General features: G+C 37.5%; 1 pseudogene; it reads left to right on the forward strand.

The window, feature by feature from the left end:
• Positions 1-3,242: 3,242 nt before the first annotated feature.
• On the forward strand, positions 3,243-21,671 carry LOC146894044 (olfactory receptor 4A47-like; annotated as a pseudogene).
• The last annotated feature ends 276 nt before the right edge of the window (positions 21,672-21,947 follow it).

A 21,947-nucleotide genomic window follows, 5' to 3' on the forward strand; every position in this document is an offset into this window, starting at 1 on the left:
ATGATAAGTACTTGTATTTTCTCATTCAATAAAGATCGTCAAATTGTGTTCAAAATATAAAATTTATATTACACTTCAGAATACAAAAATATCCTTTTCAGCTACACAAGCAACTTGTTGTTGATTTGATAAGTATAGACTTATATTTGAATTTTAGCATCCTATAGTGTTTTTTATTTTGTGCTAATGTGTAAATTTTAGTATCTTACATATTTTTTCAAATATTTGTAAGTATTTCTTTTAATTGCTCTTTAAATATTAAAAGTTTGTATTTAATGTTGTTTTTCAGATTGTTGGAGGAATTCTTGCCTTGGCGTCTGCCCATCTCTTCCTTCAGAAACTCTCCAATGACTCTTCCCTCTGCTGGATCTTCTGCTACAGGATCAGTGCCCCTTGCTGGCCAGAAATCTCCCTGACTGCATGCTGCAGGCAGGCTATTAAAACAAAGGAACTCCTTCCTGCCCGGTTGCACTCACCACCCAGTCCCGATGGCCACACAGGTTGGGCTGGGAGATTTTAGGCCCCGAAAAAGGGAAGGAGGAAGGGAAGGGGTTCCTGGCTGAAAGGGGGGCGGGGATGGGCTATGAGGAGAGCGGGCTAAGCTGGGGGAAGCTGCCCATTCCCAGTAACCAGGGAGATAAGGGTGGCTGGGAAATTGTGTGTTCCCTTGCCGGGCTTCTGTGGCGGGTCAGGAGCACACTTACCCCTACAGGATCAGTGACCCTGTAATTATAAAAGCTGGTTGTGACAACTCATTTATTTCACAAACTGAAATATATCTTTTGATTTTATATATCTCTTATACTTGTGTTTGTGAGCCCAGCCCTCCTCTTATAACTCTAATCTCTTATATCTCTTTCAATTAGGCTGCAACATTACTGAATTTGGAGACTCCTATTTCCAGAACGAATAAACAATTTTTAAATTATTTTTATCTTTGGATAAGTGATTATTTTTTAAATTTATTTATTGAAAATTTCTACCTCATCCCGCTTCCCTTTTTCCTTCCCCTCCCCACCTCCCCCTCCCTCTTTAGTACTAAGAGCAGTAAGGGTTCTCTGCCCTGTGGGAAGTCCAAGGTCCTCCCCCCCCTCTGTCCAGGTCTGTAAAGGTAAGCATCTAAACAAACCAGGCTCCCACAAAGTCAGTCCATGCAGTAGAATAAAAACCCAGTGCCATTGTCCTTGGCTTATCAGTCAGCTTTCATTGCCAGCCGTGTTCAGAGTATCCATTTTGATCACATGCTCCATCACTCCCAGTCCAGCTGGCTTTGGTGGGCTCCCATTAGATCAGTTCCACTGTCTCAGTGGGTGAACACATCCCTCGTGGTCCTGACTTCCTTGCTCACGTTCTCCCTCCTTCTGCTCCTCATCTGGGTCTTGAAGGCTAAGTCCAGTGCTCCACTGTGGGTCTCTGTCTCTATCTCCATCCATCATCAGATGAAGGTTCTATGGTGATATGCGAGATATTCATCAGTATGGCTATGGGACAAGGCCAGTTCAGGCACTGTCTCTTCTGCTGCCCAGGGAACAATCTGGGGACCTCTCCTTGGACCTGGAAACCCCTCTAGAATCAAGTCTCTTGCAAACCCTAAAATGGCTCCCTTAATTAAGATATTTACTTCCCTGCTCCCATATCCACCCTTCCTCCATCCCACCCATCCCAGTCACCCAAGCTATCCTGAATCCTCCCCTATCCCTTCTCTCTACCCATCTACCCTTACATCCACCACCCCACACACCCATGCGCCCAAGTTTTGCCTGGCAATCTTGTCTACTTCCAATATCCAGGAGAATAACTATATGATTTTCTTTGGGTTCACTTTCTTATTTAGCTTCTCTAGGATAACGAATTATAGGCTCAATGTCCTTTAATTATGGCTAGAATCCACTTATGAGTGAGTACATACCATATTCCTCTTTTTGGGTCTGGGTTACCTCACACAGTAAAGCGTTTTCTATTTCCATCCATTTGCATGCAAAATTCAAGATGTCATTGATTTTTTACCGCTGAGTAAAACTCTAATGTGTATATGTTCCACACCGTCTTTAACCATTCTTCTATTGAGGGACACCTAGGTTGTTTCCAGGTTCTGGCTATTACAAGTAGTGCTGCTATGAACATAGTTGAACAAATGCTTTTGTAGTATGATAGGGCATCTCTTGGGAATATTCCCAAGAGTGGAATTGCTGGGTCCTGAGGGAGGTTGACTCCCAGTTTCCTGAGAAACTGCCACACTGATTTCCACAGTGGCTGCACAAGTTTGCATTCCCACCAACAATGGATGAGTGTTCCCCTCACTCCACATCCTCTCCAGCATAGGCTATCATTGGTGTTTTTGAGTTTAACTATTCTGACAGATGTAAGATGGTATCTCAATGTTGTTTTGATTTGCATTTCCCTGATTGCTAAGGAGGTTGAGCATGACCTTAAGTGTCTTTTGGCCATTCGAAGTTCTTCTGTTGAGAATTCTCTGTTCAGTTCAGTACCCCAATTTTTAATTGGTTTAATTAGAGTTTTAGTGTCTAGTTTCTTGAGTTCTTTGTATATTTTGGAGGTCAGACCTTTGTCTGATGAGGGGTTTGTGAAGATCTCCCAGTCGGAAGGCAACCTTTTGGTCTTACTGATAGTGTCCGTTGCTTTACAGAAGCTTCTCAGTTTCAGTAGGTCCCATTTATTCATTGATTCTTTTATTGTCTGTGCTACTGGGGTTCTACCTAGGAAGTGGTCTTCTGTACCCATGCCTTGTAGACTACATCCCACTTTCTCTTCTATTAGGTTCAAAGTGGTCAGATTAATGTTGATGTCTTTAATCCATTTGGACTTGAGTTTTGTGCATGGTGATAGATATGGATCTACTTTCATTCTTCTACAGGTTGACATCCAGTTATGCCAGCACCATTTGTTAAAGATGCTATCCTTCTCCCATTGTATACCTTTAGCTCCCTTGTCGAAAATCAGGTGTTCATAGGTTTGTGGATTAATATCCGGGTCTTCTATTCAATTCCATAGATCGATTTCTCTGTTCTTAAGCCAATACCAAGCTGTTTTCAATACTGTCACTCTGTAATAGAGTTTGAAGTCAGGGATGGTAATGCCTCCGGAAGTTCCTTTATTGTATAAGATTGATTTCGCTATCCTGGGTAAAAGGATATTTTTTGTGTAAGTCACTGAAAAATTTTCAAATAATTTGTTTGACTCATGACATAAAATTATACAGAAGGAACCAAGTATAAAATATATATGAAACAAAAAATGTGACAGAATTTGTTCTCTTGTGTCTCACTCAGAGTCCTGAAGGCCAGAAAATATTATTTGTTGTGTTCATGGTTATCTACATTGTGACAATGGCAGGCAACCTGCTTATTGTTGTGACTGCTGCGGTCAACCCAAGTTTTGATGTCTCCATGCATTTCTTTCTAGGCTACTTCTCATTTATGGATGCTGTTTATTCAACTATAGTTACACCAAATACATTTATAGACTTACTTTAGAGTAGAAAGCCATTTCCTTTCAAGCTTGCATGGCCCAGCTTTTTATAAGACACTTATTTGGTGGAGCTGAAATTTTACTCTTGATTGTCATGATTATGACTGGTATGTGGCCATCTGCAAACCCTTGCATTATCTGACCATCGTGAACCAATGAGTGTGTGTTCTGTTATTGTTGCTGGCCTGGGTTGGGGGTTTTGTGCATGCTGTAGTTCAACTTCCCTTTGTATATAACCTTCTTTTCTTTGGTCCTAATGTCATTGACCACTTCATCTGTCACATGTACCTATTATTAAAACTGGTCTTCAGAGACAACTATATTATTGGCCTCACGGTTGTTGCCAACGATAGGGCAATCTGTGTGGTCATCTTTATGCTGTTGTGATTTTTTTGTGGGGTCTTTCTTCACTCCCCAAAGAATCTCAGTCAGAAAGAAAGTGCAAAGCTTTGTGAACCTGTGGATTTTACATCACTGTGGTAGTCTTCATCTTTGTTCCCTGTATTTTTATGTATGTGAGAACTTCTACTTTACAAATGGATAAATCATTGACTTTATTTTATACTGTTATCACCCCAATGCTGAGCCCCCTCATTTATACTCTGAGAAATGCAGGAATGAAAAAATGTCATGAAGAAACTTTGGAAAAGAAAAAGGAAAGGAAATGGAAAAAAAAGTCATAAAATGATGGCTGCTAAGAAAAAGGAGTTCATTTTCTCTAGGGACTGTTAACCTAATCTCAAGTAGTCACCTCTAGATAACATATACACAAGCAACACTCAATGAACTCAACAAGTTGTATTTATAGATAAATAAATATGCAAATATACATCTGAAACAATAATAACTAAATAAGAGTCCACGAATTTTTGGAGACAATAGGGTGACATTGATGGAGTTTGATGGAGGAAAGGTGGGAATTATGTAAATATAATACTCTTGAATGAAATTCTCAAAAAGTATAAATAATAAAATTTCAAAAGAAGTAAACATAAATGTTAAAAAAGATTAAGAGGTTACACCTATATACATACAATGTAGAAATCTAGAGGAAATCCAGAAGATCATTTTACAACACAAATGTTCTCCTTAATGATAACAACTATTCACAGAAGAAACAATTATTAAGTGAATTATTCCCATTAACAACATGAATTTTTAAGATTTTCTGAATTTATAGAAAAATGCACATTAAGTTTTGGTAACAAAATAGTTTATGGAAACTGAAGATTTGTGTGGCATAATTAATACTGTAAATTTATTTTAATTAATGGAACTATCTTTTGTATTTCTTAAATTTAGCTGATTTTGAGCACTGAGAAAACTTATTACCGATTTTGAGGAATAAAGTGTTATGTAGCAACTCTGCTCATTCTTTACCTTACACAGTATTAATAGCATATTAGTAAAGTATAAATTTTAGTTTTGTATGTAAAAGGTACTTTATTTATATAATTAAGCTGAAATTTCTTAGAATATTAGTATTAAATAGAAATACTACTGAAGATTTAATATTAATGATAAAGGGTATATACAAACGTTTATGCAGAAAACACCAACAAATAAATAAGATACATAGAAAAATAACCAAATTTGATTTTCACAATTGAAAAATCGTATAAGTTCATGTAGTGGCTACTATGTTTGCTGCTATTATTGCATAGAAAGAAAAAAAAACATAATGTTCTTAGCTTAGAATGCCTAACACCATACTATTTTACAATGTCTGTCTCTTTAAGAGATCATGGCACTTTGTAAGAGAATAGCTCCTATGTTATATTATATGTGTAAAATATCATAACCCATAGTCCTGGAGTTACAGTAATGCAGTACAGAGTTTAACAGTAGATGTTTAGAAAATACCATAGTCTCCCACTATTAGTGTGTGGGGTTTCATGTGTCATTTAAGCTTTAGTAATACTTTCTATACAAATGTGGGTGCCCTTGGATTTAGAACATATATGTTCAAAGTTGAGACTTTATCTTAATGTATTTTTCCTGTGACAAATATGAAATGTCCTTCTTCATCTCCTTTTATTAATTTTAGTTTGAAATCTAATTCATTAGATATTGAGATAACTACACCAGTTTGTTCCTTAGGTTCATTTGATTGGAAAAATTTTTTCTGAACCCTTTGCTCTGAGGTAATGTCTGTTTTTGAAGTTGAGATGTGTTTCTTATATGAAGCAGAAGGATGGATGCTCCTTTTTATCTTCATCATGTATATGTGTTTTCCTTACTCTTGTCTTTCATTTTTTTGTAAGTTTAAGTATTAGATCTGGTATATAAAACATTGTACAAACATTCAAGCTCGTTTACAGAGTCCTGGTCTTTGCAGAAAATGATTTCTTTATTGTCTTTTAGAACAACAGCCTCACAGCTCTTTGTTTTTTTTTGTTTTGTAATAACTTTGATTACATATCACCAATTCTCCTTGCTGTTCTACTTTTGATATTTGGTAGTGAGAAATGTTTCTTTTTATTTCATAGGTGACAAACACAAAGTCTACTCCTGTTATTCTAGAGTGTTGCCAGATCTGGGTTATAGAGAATCATCACGAATCTGTCATATTTGAAGGCAACATATTATGCTACTATTCTCCATATATTTTTCTTAATGAAGCAAATACACTCAATGTTTGACTTGTAGGCACCATATGATTTACAAACATTCTTACTTCACTCAGATAAAAAGAGCATTAGCTTTCCTTGATTTCAGCTTGGAGTGCTTAGACAATTGCATCCATTAAACATCTTCATCCAGTGATCATTTCAAACAATCAGTTTTCTATTTGCCAAAAAAATGAGATGAATCCATCAACTCCAAATGTTATTTTTTAATTCCTCTAACTGCATTTCTTCTGGCCCATATATTATCTCATCATTCTATAATGATGCAATGATCATGATGATTTTATACCTTGATAATTTTTACAAAACTAATTATGTGTTTTATACATTTTACCATTTACTCAATTGACAGACAACATTGTTGAGTGATTATTTTAGAAAAAAACATATAATATTTTGGATAGGTGGTATTATCTCATTTGTTTGGTAAGTTGAAAACAGACAACTTGTAATGAAGCTTGCTTTTGTGGGTACTTATAACATCAAAAATCCAGTGTCTATCTAAGCTAAGTAACCATGTAACTTTTCACTGGTGCTGAAAGAGAGCCAAGGCAAAACAACAGCAGTGGAAGCCTTTCAGGCACTGTTCATGCACTGAAAAAATAATTGTGTTTTCCCTATATTCACTTTGCTGTTCAATTCATAAATCAATTCATAGCTTACTGAAATGAAATGAAGTAATTGAAACCATGAATATCCTTACAAGTTCCTCTGACACTGATTCAGATCTTAATTACACCCTGCAGTTTAACAGTGACAAACTTAGACTGCCAGACTTCTGAAGAGCTACCTTATCATTGCAGAAGTCTGAAGTTCTGTGTTTTCTGGTTTTGTACACAGAGCTCCTTGGTTGGAATGAGTTTTGCAGAGGAATGCCACACTGTATTTGAATTTTAGATGGGAAGAATGGGCATTCTCTTTCCTTCAGAATGATCTAAATATTATTGGCCATACTAAATATTTGATAATTTGCAACTCATGTTTTATAAATCATTGCAGAACAGAATATTTCTTTTCAAATTATAGGTTACTAGTAAATCAGGCCCTATCTCTTGGCAGAGTCCCTTTCCTCTAGGGACTTGACTAGGGAAGAAACCTCTTTGGAAGAGATTGCTGAATTTGAACTTGCTCCAAATATTCCAACACATAGCTCTATTGTGACCTGGTAGTCTAATAACTTTAAAATTGTGATGATATAAAAGCCATAGGTAGTATCTGCTCATATAAATGGAGAAATTTTTCTTCAGGTAGAAAGAATGGCTCAAGTGCATTGTGAGAACCCCATTCCATCTAAGCTAGAGATTGCTATAGTTGGACTCCAGTCCATGGACTAGCATGCTTTCTTGTTATAGCAATGACTGCTGCCAGAAGTTTGTGTAAGATTTAAATTTCCTGGTGAAACTGTGGAGATGTACACGTAGGTTTTTTAATTTGGAAGGAAGAAGTATTTCCAGGAACATAACACTTGAGAAAAAATTAGAATTCTGCTTATACTTGTGGGAAAATTTCCAACATATTCTTAGCTAAGAAGTTAAATTGAAACTTGGTTTGGTAAACAGAGGCTCTAAAATTTTGGCAATTAAATGTAAATACATCAATGGTAAGTCTTCACAGCAGAGTCTTTTTTGTTGTTTCTCAAGAAATAATTAAGGGAAATTTGTGGTTTTTTAATGCTGATAATTTTTTGTTTATTCATTTGAACTACCAAATAATTGTACAGGTAAGGTTGATTTTGATTAACAGACTGAGTTTTACACAACAATAAAATATATATCTTTATTTCTCCATGAAATTATGTTTCCTATCTGGTAAGAAATTTTATTTATGGCTATATAGTACTCGTTGATTTTAAGTGATTTAACATTATAGGTATTAACTTTGTACTTTTATACCTTTCTAGAAGAATGACTTTATGAGAAGTGGGTATAAAAATATTAAAGCAGTTAGCAATTGTAATTATTTCTAGAAACACAAATAAATTATTCAAGTATTTTATTATCACATCATAGCTACAAGAGAGATCTAACTACCTGAGTGAAAGAAGCATTAATTTTATTGGCCCAGGACAAGACCCAAAATAAACATTTACAAAACAACTAGGAATGGTGGCTAGATGCAAATTCCTGTGATATCTTAAAATACAACTAATAGCTAAAAGACCATATATTCTCCCGGGGGCAACTGAACTAAATAACCAATCTATAAAAACACAGGAATTAATTAGAATTATATTGTAGTTGACATGTACTTATTTTCTGTATTGACAACAACAATGGATATATATCAAAATATAACAAATACAACTATCAGTTTAGTATCTTACATTTTCTTTATGACATACTGTATTTTGCACAATATATTTACATGGAATTTGATTTAAATATATGAATTAGAAAAAGTTATAGCTTAATAATCATGCTACAATGTAAAAGATTCATTGTTTACCATGACCATGAAGGTTTTGTGAGGTTTCATAAATGACCTGAACAAACAAGTTAGTATGTACTCAGAACCAAACTCATGCTCAAAATATTACCTAACTGCTATTAACTAGACAGATACTTAAAATTATTATCATAAAATAATAGTGTGGCATTTTGTGATTATATATTTCATTTTGAGAAAAACATTCTTTTTTCTTTTATATTTGATATAATTTATTACAACATTTCTGCCTTTTCTTTTCTCTCCCTAAACCTTCCCAATACCCCTCCTTGTTCTTTGAGAAAAACATATTCTTAATAGCCTGTGTTAATGTCTCAAAAACTTATTAAAGCTTTATTTTGGAATCATTTTGAGACTATTATTCATTATTTGTGGCAAAAATTTTGACAATTGACACAATAAATTGTAGTTCAAATACTAATATTTGCTGTGCTGTGTAAATAACTATACAGTTAAATGGTAATCATGAATCTCCGTCTTACCCATGCTAGAACTGAGTTTGAGAAGAAATAAACACACATAAATAGATTATAACACAAGAGGGACTGGAAATCATCACTTTACAGCTTTATGTCCTGCAATGGGTGTATCCTCATCACTCTGTTTCTTCAAGGATGGATCTGCAGAATGAGATGAAGCAGTAATATGAATGAGACTTGTAAAAGGTACATCACAGTTACCATGTAGTGACATCACTGTGGTTGTCCTTTTTTTGTTCCCTGCATTTTCATTTATGTTAGACCAGTGTCTAACTTTCCTATTGATAAATCAATAAGTGTGGTTTTCACAATTATTACTCCCATGTTAAATCCTTTAATATACACCCTGAGAAATTCAGAGATGAAAAATGCTATGCAAAAACTCTGGTATAAAAAATTAACTATAGGTAGAAAAAGAGTGCATTCCCCACATTGAGCACTTCTGTTACTATTCTTAAGTAATAAACAGGCAGTAGACTTTAACAAATGTTTTTGTTGTCTAAGTTCTCTCTACTTAGCAGTATTTTTGTCCAGTACTTAAAAAAATAACAAACTATTTTTTTTTATTTTAGAATGACTCTTACAGAAAATCGTGGAAGATTAGGAAAATAGATGTGCTTATATAAGTAAAAATATAAAAGATTTTGTCCTTGAAAATATTTTAATTTTATTCCATATATATCAAATTTAAACTCACAAGAAAGTGTTTTTCTACTTTAAGTTTAAAAAAAATACAAGTATCAACAGGGATACCAACAAACAACAAATTGGATGTGGAAAAGCCCATAAGGCCTCAACCCTACACAAAGACCTACAGGCAGCTGAGTAAAGCTTAGAGTCAGAAAGGTGGTGCTCACAGGAAAGCACACCTCAATTGGTTGTCCATGGCCAAATGGACAGCCCTGGAACATACAGGCAAGAAACATCATGGGGACTGAGGAGGTTCTATTTAGGAATGTAGATGTATATACAAATACACACATATAAACATGTTGAGAATTAATGAAAAAAGAAACCATCCTTGAAGAAGGGATGAATATATGGGTGAGTTTGGAAGGAGGAAATGGAAGAGAATAATGAAATGAAATTACAATCTCAAAATAAAAACAAAAATAATTCTAAAAATGAAAAACCAGTATCATTCATTTTAATAGGAAAAAATGCACCAAAAATTCACATTAAATTTTCTAAGTGGGTAGGAAGTGGAATAAATTTGGAGAGAGAAATGAATATGATCAAAACATACATTATAAAAAATTAAAAAATAAATTTAAAGATAGTGAGTTTAGAAGAGGTCAGGCATGTTTATGGTGCTAGAAAGAATCTCTAAATTAAAGTGTTCAGCCTTAAGCACATACCTATGAAGAACACTAATTGTACTCAGTAGGTGTGTGTGTGTGTTTGTGTGTATGTGTGTGTGTATATATATATATATATCACTAAAAATTAAATAGATATCATAGACTTGAATGAGACAAGAAAAGTGTTTGAGGAAGTAGTTGGAATGAGAAGATAGTGTCCATATATGAATTTTTCAAATACAATATAGTTTTTCAAAAGAGTAATTTAAAAACAAATGCTTATGCTATGTGATTAAATTCCAGAAATGCATTTTTTATCTTAAGATTTCTCCATTTTGGTCACTATCTCTGCATTTTCAGATGATAACTTTTAGATAACACACACAGCATTGTATCTTACCACAAACATGTGTAGTTTAAGGTGTCTTGGTCTTGGACTCAAAGCTAACATGTGTTAGGCTTAGGCAAGAGAGAAGTTCTGAAATCCTTAGACACTAGTCATATGTTAAAAATAATTGCTTTCTCTTGATAACAATTATTCAGTTAACACTGGACTGAAATTAAGAGAAAAAAGTTACAATTCTTCCAGACATAGAATCAAGACTTAATCACACACACAACAACAACAACAACAAAAAACTCTCTTCAAATAGAATTGAAGAACTATATGATTCCTTGTCTATGAGAATTAAAATGGCAATTAGGGAAATAAAACCAACTTACAAGTTCTCTGTCTCTGTGGCTCAGAGTTCCTTTGATTATAATTGATTTGGGGGGCTCGGGAAATGCTTCAGGGGTAAGAAGAGGATATGGAGGGACTGGGAGGTGAGTAGGATTCGGGTGCATAGTGTGAAATACCCAAAGAATCAATATAGAATTATGTCTTCAAAATAGTTTTTTAAAAAGTTAATTGTGAATAAATAAATGAAATCAAGAAACAACAAGCCCTTAAAACAATGAAATGCATAGTCAGATGGTCTCTGCCCCTCATGATTTTTGGTCAAGTCCCTCACACCGACTTATTATGGTCAGGCTGAAAAGGTCAGCTTGATACCAGCAAGTTGTTTAGAATAGCCATAGAGGCCCTGCCCTGCTTGTTTGCACAGAAAGCAGTGAGAATAAAAACAATGGAAGAATTGGTGAAGGGGCTGCAATGGAACTGTTTGACACACTGCACTTTTTGTCTTATGATGGAAATCTGAGGGACAGTGTTCTAGCACTGAGTTCCTCAGACACAAAGGCAAGACTAATTCCTTAGCAGAGTAACTGTGCTCATACATAACACATAAGAGGGCGCTGCTTCCTTTGGTGTCCACTCTGAAGAGGCCCCACACGGTGAGGGAGACAAAGTAAAGGCAAATGTAAGGTCCCAACTGTGTCCTTATTTAAGATATCGATATTCTGTTCACCGTGGATTTTTTTTCATAAATTTTGATTTTTACAAAATAAGAGAAAGAAGTCTGTTTCACAAAGGAAGGCATGCTGTTCCAGTGTGGTTGATCAATGGAAGTGGAATGCTTCTTCAACAAAGACGGCATGAAATTCTCTGTGATATATTGAAATACAACTTAAGCCAGAAACAACATTTATTTCCACTGGGATTAATATAAATTAGACAAATGAAGCTATAAACAAAATGAAAAAGTTACAAATTATACAAAGAGTTTTCATATTTTAAGTAATAAAATACAAGTTGAATACTCAAATTTTGCTGAGCTATATACATAATTCTCATAACCCTCATAACCTGGGTCCTTATCAAAACCTGAACAGATAAGAATACACATTGCTGAACTCTGTTATAAAACAAGGAGAGCGGGCAGAAGCTATCTTCTAGCTTTATGCTTTTCAATTTTATGCCTTCATTAGCTGCAAGGGCAGATACCCTGAATAAAATTCACAAACACTTCCTCAGTCATGTTCATTGCTGCTTTCTTTACAATAGTAGAATATAGAAATAAAAAAAAATGTCTTGCAACTGATTAATAGAGAAGAAATTTGTGGTACATATACACTTTGGAATACTATTATTGTAAATAATGAATTCATGATCTTTATAGATAATATAACTGAACAAGAAAATATTATACTTGGTGGGATGACCCAGACCCAGAAAGACAAATGTCACATGCTATCTTTTAACTGAAGCTCTTAGAAATAAATCTTCATTTGCAAGTACTACAGATCCTGGACTAATTTCAGAAATCATGAATATAAAAGAGGCCACTGTCATGATGGGAGTTGTAACAGAGAACAGAATAGCAGCATATAAAATATCCATTCAGAAAAATTGGAAAAGTGGAGCTTCTAGGGGAAAGGGAGTGAATGGAGATACATATATACAAAGGAAGAAGAAAAGTCAAATTACAGTAATTATGTCTGAAAAAGTTGTAAGGAAGCATACTATTAACTATTTACCCAATGATAAATCCTATACTACATGTACTTCTACGTATAAATATACATATGTGTAGTTTTGTGTGCTTGTTGCTGCTGCCTGATGTTCAGTCCCCATTTCCCAGGAGGCACAGGCTGAGAAGACACATAGGTAATGGCACAGACTCCTTGAGGCTTCAATACAGAAGCTCTTTACTGTAAACAGGTTGGGGGTGTCTATGGGGTTAGGGAAATTCAGCTGCCACCGGAACGTTTCTGGTTGGTTCTTTTGAAACTGGTAGTCACTGACAGCACGTTGTGATTGACTAGTAGTATGTGCCATTTGTTACTGAGCTTTTGATTCACTGACAGGTTTTCTTGGCCAATTTTGCTTACTCATTGTGAGTTTACATGTACTTGCTTGTGCTTGAGCTATTGCCTTGCCTCACATAAATAGTTTAAATAAAATTTTCTCATTTGATCTAATGGTACCCTCTCCAAATATCAAAGACCCCCCCTACTAAATCAACCCCTGTTTTGAGTTGTGGGTCGGGGTTCTTTAAGAGACTCCCCAGAACATGAAGGCTATTGCTATTTTCCTTAGTTGTCCTTAGAGGTGGAAACTAAGTACATATTGCTGAAGACACTAGTGAAATTACCAGACACTAGTACGGATCACAAGACACACAATGGAACCTACTTAAAGAGTTTATTTAGAGAGAGAGACATGTGTGCATGTCTGAGAAAGCTGGTGCAGAAAGAGAGTATGGAGTAGGTGTGTCCATCTTTTAAAAGCTGCCTAGCGCATGTACACGGGGGCTTACATATCTGGGTCGTGCATAGATTACATGACCATACTAAACATAAATCATGTAGGACCTGGGGTTCCTGAGTGGCTTTGTAAGTTGTCTGAATACTTGATGGCACATGTGTGGCCCTGGAACCCGGAAGTGCCATGCCCCTGAGGTGGCTATACGTTTTGCCAAAGTGATAGAAATGATAACATTTTACCCTTTAATTTATTACAAAAATTAATGGGGGCTTAAGGGTAGCCAGCGGGTGGGAATGTGGCGTGGGGTTTCACAAGACTACTTACTGCTGTCTTGTGGGCGCTGGAGAGTTGGGGTGCTTGGCCACTTCTTGAGGTAGCTGGATGCTTTAGTGTTTTCTGGACTTTGTGGAACTTTCCAGCTGGCAAGTTGGACCTGACAAGATGCTGGCAAGGTAGAAAATTATGTTTAGAAAAAATTTTATCCTGGTGATTGAGTAAGGATGGTCCCAAGATGAAAAAATGTAAAAGAGCTCTCTAAGGTTCCTGAAATGGAAGAGGGACTTTCCTAGGTGTCCCAAGACCAGTGAAGAATTAAGTGATACTTATCGTAGGCGAGTCTGGTCTGTTCAGGAGCGTCCAAGTTGATTCTCTGGAGCTTGAGAATGTTTAAACTTATAAAAAGAGATAAATTTTAGACACATTTAAAGCTCATGATATCCATGATAGTATAGTGTTGGAATAGCTTATCAGGATTTATTGGTTAGTCTTAAGATTATGGACAGTAATATAGTAAGAGAGAAGGGGGGAAGAAAAAGGAATTATTAATTAGACCTTCTAGTGTTTTCCCTGAAACAAACCTTAAGGCACTAGTTTCCTTTTATCAACATTGTGATACCTTAACATCCAGGGGACATTATTGCAGTCAATGAGAAACCTGTTATATTAAAATCTATTTTATATGTCTGTCTTTGAGTCAGAGGTATAAATATTCCCAGACTGCTATTGTTTTTTACTGTTTGGGCGTGTGCCAGTCTTTGAGCCTCCTGCTCTGTGTTTAATGATGGTCCCTGTAACAACAGCTGAGGAGTTAACTTGAAATTGGAGATACTGAGAAATTGGTAAAACAGACAGGAGAAAGAGGATAAAGGGTAAATCGGAAAGGAGAACATGTCGAGTCCTTGGTACAGAAGACTTAAGTATGGTGGTGAGACCTTATTCTTCTGAACTGGAAAGAAAGTAGCTGATCCCGGTGTCCTCTGTAACATAAGGGAACAGGCCTCTGATTGAGTTACCATATATGAGGAGAGGGTGTCCCGAGTTGGATAGTAAAAGGTTTGAGATGAGATAGGATTTTCCGATGAGTTAGGCCCTCAAACTGGGCAGCTTTGGGAGTTATAAGAATTACCTTAAAGGAGCCCTGCCATTTAAGGCAAAGGGATAAGGGGCATTGGTCTGGAGGAGAGAAAAGGACCTGATCCCTGATGTTTATTGGAGATGGGCAGGGGTTAGTGCATGGTTGGGGTGAGTAGTTGGTAAAGTCCCATAATAGGGAGTGGGGGTGGTGTAACAATGGGATGAGTACGTAATCAGGGAGCAGTGAGGTTTCAGGTGAGAGGCCAGAAATCAGAACTGGCCACCCATATATGAGATAAAGAGTGAGATGGAAAGGCATCTTTTGGGGAGAGTCTGGAGCCTGAAAAGTGCCAGAGGCAAAAGCTTTACCCAGTCAAGGTGAAGCTCCTGTTACTTCTTAACAAAGGTATTTTTTTTTTAGTAAATTTTATTAAATTATAAAAGTTTCCATTTCCGCCCCCCCCTCCCAACACCCTCCCACTCCCCCCACTCCCCCCCTCCTTCCCCTCCGTCCCCCAGGGCAGTCAGGGTTTCCTGCCCTGTGGGAAGCTCCAGCTCCCTCCCCCTCCCTCCAGGTCCAGGAAGGCGAGCGTCCAAACAGACTGGATCCCCAAAATCCAGCATATGCAGAGGAAACAGGTCCCAGTGTCATAGTCAATGGCTTTTCAGAAAGACCCCGGGCCAGCCACAGTCAGAGAATCCGGCCAAATTCCGAGAATCTGGCTAGATCACGTCCTCGTTCAGTCCCAGTCCGGCTGGCCCTGGTAAACTCTCATCAGATCCGTTCCCTTGTATCAGTGGGTGATAGCATCCCTCGCAGTACTGATTTCGTTTTTCATGTTCCTCCTCCTTCCGCTCCCCCTCCGGACCTCGGGGGGCTCAATCCGGTGCTCCAATGTGGGCCTCCGACTGCATAGCCGTCCTTCGCCAGAGGAAGGATCTATGGTGATAAGCAAAATATACATCAGTATGGTCATGGGCCACGGCCGATTCAGGCACCCTCTCCTCTGTCCAGAGAGCAATCAGGGGGATTTCTCCTTGGACCTGGGATCCCATATATAATCAAGTCTCTTGTAAACCCTAAAATGGCTCCCTTAGTTGAAATATATTGTTCCCTGATCCCATATTCATCCTACCTCCCCCCCCCCCCCCATCCCCGGCCACCAAGCTTTCCCCGTTCCTCCCCTACTCCCTTTTCTCTAGTCCTCTCCCCCTCTATCGACCCTCCCACCCCCCCATGCACCCGAGGTTACCTGGGACTCATGTATATTTCCTACCTCCTGGTGGATAGCTAAATAATCTTCATCAGGTTCATCTTATTTAGCTTCTCTAGGATCACGAATAATAGGCTCAAAGACCTTTAATTATGGTTAGAATCCACTTATGAGTGAATACATACCGTGTTCCTCTTTTTGGGTCTGGCTTACCTCACTCAGTAAAGCGTTTTCTATTTCCATCCATTTGCATGCAAAATTCAAGATGTCATTGTTTTTTACCGCCGAGTAAAACTCTAATGTATATATGTTCCACACCTTTTTTAACCATTCTTCTATTGAGGGGCACCTAGGTTGTTTCCATGATCTGGCTATTACAAATAGTGCAGCTATGAACATAGTTGAACAAATGCTTTTGTAGTATGTTAGGGAATCTTTAGGGTATATTCCCAAGAGTGGTATTGCTGGGTCCTGAGGGAGGTTGACTCCCAGTTTCCTGAGAAACCGCCACACTGATTTCCACAGTGGCTGCACGAGTTTGCATTCCCACCAACAATGGATGAGTGTTCCCCTCACCCCACATCCTCTCCAGCATAGGCTATCGTTGGTGTTTTTGACTTTAGCTATTCTGACAGGTGTAAGATGGTATCTCAAAGTGGTTTTGATTTGCATTTCCCTGATCGCTAGGGAGGTTGAGCATGACCTTAAGTGTCTTCTGGCCATTCGAAGTTCATCTGTTGTGAATTCTCTGTTAAGTTCAGTACCCCATTTTATAATTTGGTTAATTAGAGTTTTAGTGCCTAGTTTCTTGAGTTCTTTGTATATTTTGGAGATCAGACCTTTGTCTGATGAGGGGTTGGTGAAGATCTTCTCCCAGTCAGAAGGCAGCCTTTTTGTCCTACTGACAGTGTCCTTTGCTTTACAGAAGCTTCCCAGTTTCAGTAGATCCCATTTATTCATTGTTTCTCTTATTGTCTGTGCTGCTGGGGTCCTACTTAGGAAGAGGCCTCCTGTGCCTAAATCTTGTAGACTACTTCCCACTTTCTCTTCTATCAGGTTCAAAGTGGACGGATTAATGTTGATGTCTTTAATCCATTTGGACTTGATTTTTGTGCATGGTGATAGATATGGATCTACTTTCATTTTTTTACAGGTTGACATCCAGTTATGCCAGCACCATTTGTTAAAGATGCTTTCCTTCTTCCATTGTATACCTTTAGCTCCCTTGTCGAAAATTAGGTGTTCATAAGTTTGTGGGTTAATATTTGGGTCTTCTATTCGATTCCATAAGTCGACTTCTCTGTTCTTATGCCAATACCAAGCTGTTTTCAATACTGTAGCTCTATAATAGAGTTTGAAGTCAGGGATGGTAATGCCTCCAGAAGTTCTTTTATTGTATAAGATTGTTTTGGCTATCCTGGGTTTTTTGTTTTGCCATATAAACTTGATTATTGTTCTCTCAAGGTCTGTGAAGAAGTTTGATGGGATTTTGATGGGGATTGCATTGAATCTATAGATTGCTTTTGGTAGAATTGCCATTTTTACTATGTTGATTCTCCCAATCCAAGAGCAGGGGAGGTCTTTCCATTTTCTGGTATCCTCCTCAATTTCTTTCTTCAAAGACTTAAAGTTTTTGTCAAATAGGTCTTTCACTTCCTTGGTTAGAGTAACCCCAAGATATTTTATGCTATTTGTGGCTATCATGAAGGGTGATGCTTCTCTGATTTCCCTCTCTGCTTCTTTATCCTTTGTGTATAGGAGGGCCACTGATTTTTTGGAGTTGATCTTGTATCCTGCCACGTTACTAAAGGTGTTTATCAGCTGTAGGAGTTCTTTGGTAGAGTTTTTGTGGTCGCTTATGTACACTATCATATCGTCAGCAAATAACGAAAGTTTAACTTCATCCTTTCCAATTCGAATCCCCTTGATCCCCTTATGTTGTCTTATTGCTATTGCTAGAACTTCAAGCACTATATTGAAGAGGTATGGAGAGAGTGGACAGCCTTGTCGTGTTCCTGATTTTAGTGGAAAGGCTTTGAGTTTCTCTCCATTCAGTTTGATGTTAGCTGTCGGCTTAGTTTGTTCTACCTTCCCTGAGGACTGAGGGTGTTATGGGATATAAAATGACAGAGAAAGTTAAGAACCTTAGATAAAGTTTAAGAGATCTGAGAGGTAAACTCTGGGCTATTATCCAACTGAAGAGACGTTGGGATTTCAAACTGGGGAATAATTTCCGAGTGAAGGACATCAGAAACTGTCTGAACCCTTTTGTTAGTGGTGGTAAATGCTTCAATCCACCTAGACATGGTATCTACCAAAATTAGGAGCTATTTAATCTATTGAACTGAGGGCATATGAGTAAAATCAAGCTGCCAGTCAATTTTTGGAAGAAAGCCCCTGCCCTGGTGTGTGGGAAAAGGGAAGCTATGATATTTGGACTTGGGGTCTGACATTTGACATATTTTATAAGAGGTTGTGATAGTTTTTAAGAACTTTAAGTCCTCAGGGGTGGGTTGGAGGTGATCCTTGACAAAATGAGACAGAGGAGCCTGGATATTAGGATGAGAGAGCTGAAGTAGGTACGATAGAAATTTCTGAGTGTCCTGAGTGTCTGCAAGACTGTGGGTTGTACTGTATGAAACCCTTGAGGTGATTGAGGTATGTCTGGGTCCTGGAATGCTGCTACTTTGGCTGCTTGGTCTACTCACTTATTTCCCTTAGAAATGATGAAGCTGTTGGTCTGATGAGACTGACAGTGAACAGTTCCTATAGCTTTTTGGAGATGGGAGCAATTAATAAGTTCATAATGTGGCCTGAGTTAGTTTTGGACCCTTCTTTTGTTGTAAGGAGCTGCACACTTTCCAGATAGCTGTGTAGGACAGGCGTATGGTCTGAATCTCTGTAAACATTTAAGCTTTGTTCTGTGCCAACTGGAAGGCATGGACGAGGGCTACTAATTCAGCCTGCTGGCTAGTTGTATGGGTGGAGAATACGTGTGCCTCCACCATCCCAGTATCTGACCCTATGCATAGCTTGCTCTATGGGTCCCCTCATATTAAAAGGAGCTGCCATCTATGTAACAGATTTAAGTGACCTGGGACAATGTGCCCTCCTGTGTGTGTGAAGGGTGAGGCAGTAGTTTCTCAAAGATTTCCATGCAGGAATAAGATGGGGAATAGTCAGTAATAGATTGAGGGAGGAGATTTAAGATATTAAGGGGTGAGCAAGATTGGAAAGTGAGTGTGGCATCTTCTACTAGTGCCATCTGGAGGGAAATAACTGAGAAAGGAGGTAAGGTTTGTAAGCCTTTATAAGTTAGATGGGACAGGTTGTGGTGGGAGAAGACAACGGTAGGTAATCCAAAGGTCAGTTTCTATGACTCAGGAATAGGGAGCTCAGCTGCTGCTAAAGTGCATATGTGGGGTGCCCAGCACTGGGTGGTAAGGTCTATCTTCTTTGACAGATATGGTACAGGTGCAAAAGAAGTTCCCAGCTGATGGCTTAGGACCCCAAGGGAGTATCTCTCCTTTTCTGTTACATAGAGGGAGAAAGGACAAGTTAGGTCTGGGAGATGGAGAGCTGGAGCCTGGATAAGAGCCTGTTAGGGTCTCTGAAAGAGCTTAGTAATGGAATGGGGGAGAGCATCGTGTAGAGAACCATGAGCAACCTTGTATAAGGGGTGGGAAAGGAGAGAAAAAGAGGGGATCAAGGAATGCAAGAAGCCAGCTATTTCTAGGAATGATCAAATCTCCTCTTTTGTAGAAGGGACTGAAAGAGATTTGATTATTCTTTATTCTTTGGTGTTTGTATAATAGTTAATCTCAAGTAAATGATTTGAGAGGTAGACAGTTGGACCTTGGAAAGTGAGGCTCTATAGCCCTTTTTGGACAAGAAATTTCAAAGAGTGACAGTATTAGTTTGACTGATCTCTAGGGAGACTGCAAATTAAAATATCATCTACATGCTGTATAAATTTAGACTTGGGAAGAGACAACAAGAAACTAATGTACATTTTGCATACTTATTAGTTTTATCCATAGTGAAATGATTTCTGTTAACTTCAAGTAGAATTTACTAACTAGAATTATTTTTAACTTCTACAATAAACTCTATTCTTTGCTTACTTATTTTCAACAAACACATATGAAGATGTAAATATATTCACAAATGTGTTTCTTGACTGATGCATGTCAGTAATTTGTGTTAGGAGAATTCAACTGTTCTTTTCATCTATGTGCACTGGTAGAAATGAATAAAAAATCTTTCCATGGGTAAGGCATTTTATTAGATTACTTAATAACTAAGCTTGATAATTAACAATTACCAAAGGAAACATTGTCACACTTTCAAGTCCGATATTTCATCATAATCTAAGCATCATAACTAAGCACATATTTTGTATTTTATACATGGACATGTATTCTTCCCCACATGTAGCTGTTTAGTTTTCAGTGTAGAGAGAGCTCTGTATTTTCAGTATTGACTATTTAATTTCTGCCTCATTCTGACTGATCTCCAACTATCACTCTGAAAAATATTGGGTTTTTTTGTATTCTCAATGAAATTAAAGCACTGAAAGAAATTTTGAAACTGACTTTAATAAAATATTGGTTTCTGCAAAACTGTAAACTGGTCTGAAGCAAATGTTTATTATCATTGCCAAATTACACACTCTCTACTGATAAATCATTTTTTCCATGGAGACCATGCAAAGCCAGAGGTTTGTACCTGAATTTGTCTTTCTGGGTCTTTCACAGAATCCAAATATTCAAAAACTGATATTTATCATATACTTATTTGTTCACATTGCAACTATTGGGAACATAATGATTGTGGTGACCATTGTCTGCAGCCCTGCACTGCTGGGCTCCTCCATGTATTTCTTTCTGGCTTTCCTGTCTTTGGTGGATACAAGCTTCTTCTCTGCCATTTCACTCTCTATGAGAGAAAAATCATCTCCTTTGAAGGATGCATGGAGCAACTTTTTGCTGAACATTTCTTTGGTGGGACTTAGATGTTGTTCTCACAGCCATGGTCTATGGCCACTTACATGTCTAATTGTAAGCCTTTACACTACTCTTCTGGAGGTTCTGTGGCTCTCTGGTTGGAGTGACCTGGGCAGGAGGTTTCTTACATTCTACTGTACAAACTATCTTCACTTTGCTGCTGCCCTTCTGTGGACCCAATGTCATTGATCACTTCATGAGTAATTTATTTCCATTACTGGAGCTTCCCTGCACTGACATTCACATCTTTGGTCTTTTGGTGGTTGCCAATAGTGGGTTTATCTGCATCCTAGTCTTCTTCTTGTTGCTTATCCCTTATGGTTTTATCTTTTATCTCTCTGAGATTCCACAGTTCTGAATGGCAATAGAAAATACTGTAAACTTGTGGGTGATATATTGCTGTAGTGGTATTGTTTTTTGTCACATGCATATTTTTTAATATCCAAGGCCTCACACTGCCTCTTCCTTTGACAAAAGAGTAGCATATTTTACACTATGCTATCCCCTTTGATTAATGCTCTGATTTATACTTTTAGGAATAAGTACATGAAAAATACCATGTGGGAAGTGTGGAAGAGATTGGGAGTGGTTTCTGATGAAAAGTAAAAAATGTTACATTTAATCAAAATTAACATAAAGAATAAAAATTATTTCAAATAAAAACTAGCTTTTATTGTAATGAGCTAAGGTTGTTCTCCAGAAATGGAATGATGTAGGTAGGCCTTCTGTTTATGTGTTATTTTCATTGGTTAATAAACAGACTGCCTTGGCCCTTTGATAAGACAGAAAATTAGGTAGGCGGAGTAAACAGAGCAGAATGCTGGGAAGAGGGTAATGAGGCAGATGCCATGGAGCCAGCCACCAGGTCAGACATGCTGAATC

Source organism: Myodes glareolus, chromosome 2, assembly GCF_982192425.1.
Source record: "Myodes glareolus chromosome 2, mMyoGla1.1, whole genome shotgun sequence".
In the NCBI taxonomy this organism is placed as follows: Eukaryota; Metazoa; Chordata; class Mammalia; order Rodentia; family Cricetidae; genus Myodes; species Myodes glareolus.